Source organism: Lacerta agilis, chromosome 3 (genome assembly GCF_009819535.1).
Source record: "Lacerta agilis isolate rLacAgi1 chromosome 3, rLacAgi1.pri, whole genome shotgun sequence".
NCBI lineage: Eukaryota > Metazoa > Chordata > Lepidosauria > Squamata > Lacertidae > Lacerta > Lacerta agilis.
In genome coordinates, this window is record NC_046314.1 from 72,276,767 (window position 1) to 72,282,766 (window position 6,000).

Sequence of the window (6,000 nt, forward strand, 5' to 3'; positions counted from 1 at the left end):
TGTTGGGGTTTTTTTTATAGAGAATATCTTCAGTAAGGTTGAAGGGGATGAAGGTCCAAAGTCCCGTACTTCCTTCGCTTTTAAAATGCAAAAGTATATACATGGTAATTCCGTTCTAAAAGACACATGGGAAATCCTGAATTACTATTACTTTGCCTAATACAAGCACAACTAACCATGCAATGTGAACATATCAAATCAGGCCATGGCATAATTTCAATGTGAGTTGATGGTGTATTTAAATCTTACATATTGGGGTGGGGGACTGCTAGGACAGGGTCCCAATGCAGCCCTCCCAAGTTTATCTATCTGGTCTCTTTCCCCCCCCCCATGCCCTCCCCGCTAAGACCCTGTCCCTCACATGTCCTGCTTGGCACCCTCGAGTGTTTTTGCCTTGAACTCCAATAACACCTTTTGCTTGCCTGCATGGAGAACAGAGAGGTGTGTATGTGTGTAGACTAGCCTACTGTATAAAAGTAAAATTTACATTGGTTGCTCCACTCTCATTTGCCCCTAGTCCCACCCACCACTGCCATGTGGCATTTGGAACATTGCCCAGGAGGGAATGCAGTCCTTTAGCTGAAAAACATTCCTCACCCCTAAAGCTATGCATTTTTTCACATGTACGAGTCCAAATGTACAAAACTGGGTGCGTGCCGTCAGAGTGGGTCTTTGCCCTATTGCTGTTGTGAATGCCTGTAGTTTAGCCACTAATGAAAACTTGCTACCAGTGCCACCAAATTGCACCAAGGGGCATAATGGTGTGTCATCTGCAATCATGCTGCTGAAAGAACAGTATTGGATAAAGGATTAAAAAAGCACACTCAACAAGCCTGGTCCTCATCCCCTTAAGAAAGCTCATCAACTGGTCAATGACAATAGGTAGATCACAGTCATTTTTATACTGGGAGTAGATCGCAGTGTCTTGGGAGTCGGATGTGCCTGTCCTAGCGAGTCCATATGATTTGTGAACACAGGTTTAAACAGGTATGTGCACAACGGCTGATGAAATCTCTAATTGGATGTGCTGCAGGGGGAGCTTAGCAGTTGCAATGAAGGGATGGGCCTAGGCTTCAGTGTTCCATATTGCATCTTACCCTCACTTGTTGCCTACGACCTGCCAACCTCTGCTTTAAAGACGCTGTTAACATCTCAGCAAAACTCTATTGCTGCAACACGTTATACTTGGGGCTTCGTTTGAAAAGCGTTCAGAAACTACAGCTAGTGCACAATTCAGCAGCCAAATGATTGACTGGAACCAGGCGGTCAAAGCATGTAACACAGTTTTAGTCAGACTGCATTGGTTGTCAGTTTGGGACCCCAGTATCTTAAGGACTGCATCTCTCCATAGGAACCTACCCAGATCCTGCTAACAGCATCAGAGGTCCTTCTCTGTGTGCCCAACCTCTCCCCCACCACAAGAGGTGTGGCAGGTGGCAAGGCAAGAATTTTTCTGTGTATGTATGTAAAGCAAAACTCAATAAAAATTATTATTTTTTTAAAAAGGGGGCTTCTCCAGTGTTGCCCCCATTTGTGGAATGCTTTTCCCAGGGAAACATGTCTGGCATTGTCAACTTTCAGAAGCTAGGCAAAGCATTGTTGTTCACCTAGGCTTTTAAGCTGTTAAATGGAATCATACTATAGTCTGATTTAGTAATGTACGGAAGTGAGAGCTCGACCATTAAGAAGGCTGATCGCCGAAGAATTGATGCTTTTGAATTATGGTGCTGGAGGAGACTCTTGAGAGTCCCATGGACTGCAAGAAGATCAAACCTATCCATTCTCAAGGAAATCGGCCCTGAGTGCTCACTGGAAGGACAGATCCTCAAGTTGAGGCTCCAGTACTTTGGCCACCTCATGAGAAGAGAAGACTCCCTCGAAAAGACCCTGATGTTGGGAAAGATGGAAGGCACAAGGAGAAGGGGACGACAGAGGATGAGATGATTGGACAGTGTTCTCGAAGCTACTAACATGAGTTTGGCCAAACTGCGGGAGGCAGTGAAGGATAGGTGTGCCTGGCGTGCTCTGGTCCATGGGGTCACGAAGAGTCGGACACGACTGAACAACAAATAGTCTGATTTAGGGGTTTTTATTTTATTTGGCATGGTAGGGTTTGTCCCGGCAGTATTGTTGGATGAATACTTTTTACATAAAATGTGCACTTTTCTTGCATTTTCTTGATGTATTTGTTTTTTTAAACGTTTGTTAATTTTGTTGCTTTGATTCACTCTTTGTGTAGAAAGTGACAAATAAATGCTGCTGGTGATTGTAATATTCCCATGGTTAGCAAGAACTGGATAAATTAGGCAAAAAAAATTGTTTTTACATAATTTAAATTTACAGTATTGACTTGGTTCAGTCCTGCCTGTGAAGTTCTTGAAAATAATCAGCGTCTATTCGAAGGGCTGCAAGTATAGCTGTTACTTCCTCTTACTTTTGGCAGGGTGGTTGTACTGTCCTCCTAAGGTATCTGTTCAGTCCAGTCCTCTCCATAAGTGGCTGGTGTCCTGGCTCATCCTAAAGGGGACTGGACTTCCACCCTTTCTCCAATCCCAAAACTGCCATTAACCACCTCCATGACCATAACTAGATATGAATCTCTTTAGATTTTTTTTTTTAAAGTCAGTGTACCCAAGTGGTATAAATAGCCTAAAGTGCAGCAGGGCCCATGGTGTATGGTAACTGTTCAGTGTAGTCTGGCACTTAGCCAGACCCTTAGATATTTATCATCCTCTATATATAAAACTGATTTTGCACAGCATTTTGAATTGTAGAGAAAAAGGTTAGGAGCTCCCCTACCCCAATAACAAATTCCTTTGACGTCTCTCCTGATTTGTTTCAGAGCTGATCTTGTACAAGGCTTTCAATAAGCCTTTCTCATACAATCTTGCATGGAAATAAGACTTCACTGTGCTCCAGTCTACCTGACAGCCCCATTTAACTGGCATATATCTTGAGAACTGGTGTTGCCAGCCAGAAGGGAGAGGCCTAGGTTATCAGCCCAGTTCGGCCATGATTGTCTAGGGCACATCCTAATTCCTCATGTAAAACTGTTCTTCACATGTAAACGTTGATAAATATTTAGTTCACACAGCTGGAGAAGTTCAATAAACTGTTAATTAGTATAAAAAAAACAACTGTTAATTAGTACAGATTAGACATGACAATCTATACAAAATTTGCAGTGAAAGATCCCATTTCAATATCCACAGAGTCCAGTGAGGATAGAGTTGTAAATGGTTTTACAGTATATTTGTTCCCTTCAATGTATACAATATGTTGTTTTTTGTGAATGTGGTCCAACTACGCCGAGCTCTAGCAACCAATTACCACCTTGAAGCAGCCTGCTAATAATACGGTTTTCATGTGATACCTCCCTGATCCTAATACTTAGAAGCAAATAATTGATTTCAGTTAAAAAAAAAAATCCATCTGATGTCTTTGTTAGTAACGTGGCATTGTTTGCCACTGCAAACATAAGAGGTACAGTAATTCTGGGGTAGACAGAGCAGATCAAAGGAGATTTTCTGTATGTGTCCTAATCCAATTTTAAACACTTTCCTGTACTGTACAATAAACCAATTTGCTTCCATTCCTGCGCCCAATGTGATCTTAGTATCCTATAGTAGAAGAACGTGAATTCATGAAATGTGCCCTACATTGGATTAAAATTAACCCACAACAAAAGTGTGCAATCTTATTAATGAGCCCTAGACCACAATAATTGATCCTGAATGAAGGGATACAAGAGCTCTAAAAAGTAGCATTAGTCTGAGATAAAAGGGTGTGCTTGTTTATGTGGTTTCAGACAGGAGAAATGACTTAGCAGAGGGATTTAAGAAAACAAAAAAACCAAAGTTACGCTCCTTATGGCAGCAATCCTACCACACTAACCAGGGAATGAGTTCCTTCCGAGTAAGCAAGCACAGGTTGACTCCAGCCTTGTTCACACCTTGCACCGAATACAGGTACAAGCGTATGTGGAAAAGTGTACACGTGGACAAGTGGGTACAACTGTTTGCATATGCAGGTTGCACTCACTGAATGCAACCGTGCATACCCTTACAGTAATAAGTACTTGAGCTTAGCACGGATCCAAACCTTGTTTTTATCTTGGGAGCCCCGAGCAACTAAGGCAGCCCTGCTCCGAGTCCAGGCCCGCCGACTTACCTGGGAGTAAAGCCTATTGAACAAAGCAGGCCTGTTTGCTGGCCAATTCCCCTTCCCGCTCCGCAGGCGGGACGAGGCTGAGCGAGGGGGGTCCTAGAGCCGCTGCTGGCCAGCTCCTTCCCGGCGCGGCCGAGAGGGAAACGCGGCGGGCTGGACAGGCGCGTAGGCCGCAGCCTCGCTTCCCCTCCCGCCCTCAGCCCCGGGCCGTTTCCTTCCTCCCCATTTTCCTTCCTTCCTTCCTTCCTTCCTTCCCTCCTTCCCGGTGCCTGCCTGCCTGCCCGGGCACCCCCCTCCCCGAGCCGGGGGCTTCTTTCTCCTTTCAGGGCATGGCGGCTCGGGGGATTATTTGGGACAGGAGCCCTCCTGGCCCGGGGGGCGGAGGAGGTCCCGGCCGGCAGACACTCCTTATACGGCCCGGCCCGTGTTACCTGGGCGCGGGCCAGGCGCTCCTTCTTTGGGCAGCCCCGCGGCAGCGCAAGGGGCCTGGGGGGCTCCGGCCAGGCCGCCCGGGCTCGCTCGGTGCCCGACACCCAAATATGGAGACATTCCTGTGGGTCGGCGGCAGGGGAGGGCAGAGCCCGGCCGGGAGCCTATATAAAACCCACCGGGCTCTCTCGCAAGCCCACCGAGCTGTAAGAACTGGGAGAAGCAGCAACCGGAGCTAAAAGCCAGGAACCAACCCGAAGGTGAGGAGCGGGCGGGCAAGGGGGATGGATCCGGGCAGGACCACATGATGGGGGGGGGATTCCCAGCCACGCGGCCCTGGGGATACCCGGGAGAGGGAAGGTGGAGACATCGCAAAGCCAGCCCCGAAAGGAGGGAGCCTTCCAACTCCACTCCGGTGCAAAGCACAAATGGGCAACAGGGAGCAGAAAGCAGCTGCATCCAGCCTTCTCCGCCTGGCGTTCTTCAATTGCTACTGCTATTTAAAAAATAAAAATAAAAAATAAAAAGTTTTTTTTTTACATTAAATTACAAAATTGATCCTGCCTGCACCCAGCCTTTAAACCAACCCGGGAGCAAGCTTTCAAATTATGCAGAATCTCTCGCTTGGCTTAGGCTGCTACTAAGACTTGTGAAGATTCTGACACACACGCTCATATTGTAAGATGGAATCATCCGTAGCCAGAGTCTGAGATGCGGGCTCAGGATCTGACTCTGCCGCCCACGGAACTCTTGCGACTTTCAACAAGTCACTGCTGGCCACTTGGAGGGGACTCTGAAGGAGAGGGGAGGCTAGAACTGACAGCTGCCAAGTTATAAATTGCCTGGGATGAACAAATCCACTTCTCACTTGGAACATAACTGGTTCCATTGGTATTTGTCATTAAGTTAGAATGCATTGCCTTGGCTTTGAAGGATCCAGCCCTTTTGTCACCGTGTTTTATATTACTGAATGAATGGTAATATTACTGTGTGTTAGGCAAAGGGTGTTGAGCTACAAAGGATAGTAACCGGTTTATTTGAAGGATGAGATTTGATTTTGGGTTATTCTTTTTTCATCCTTTGCTTCCCTAATTCCCGAAGGTTTTGTGCACAGAGAAAGGGCTCACCCAGTTGGGAGCCTCTGTTACACCAAGCCGGATTCTGTAGGGTGTAGTTAGTCCTGAAGAAATTCAGGGGTCCCCTGTCCCCAGGACAATCCATCATTTGCAGCACTACAGCTCAGAGTGGTTAGTGCTGCCTGGAAGTATGCCCAGAAGGTTTCTCAAGGAAGCAAGCCTTCAAGCTTTTCCTTGTAAACCGTATATTCCACAAGGGGAAAAAAAATCCCCTATTTTGTGAGCTGTTGCACGCTGTGTCGTGCTGTTCAGATTGTGTGACAAGGTT

The 6,000-nt window shown here is 46.4% G+C and overlaps 1 protein-coding gene across 1 annotated transcript in view; it reads left to right on the plus strand.

The window, feature by feature from the left end:
• The first annotated feature begins 4,720 nt into the window (after positions 1–4,720).
• ACTA1 (actin alpha 1, skeletal muscle) overlaps positions 4,721–6,000 on the plus strand; it is a 5,603-nt gene continuing 4,323 nt past the window's right edge. Inside the window, exon 1 of the mRNA XM_033144265.1 lies at positions 4,721–4,856. The gene's annotated coding sequence lies outside the window, so the exon portion shown is untranslated. The remainder of the gene's footprint in view (positions 4,857–6,000) is intronic.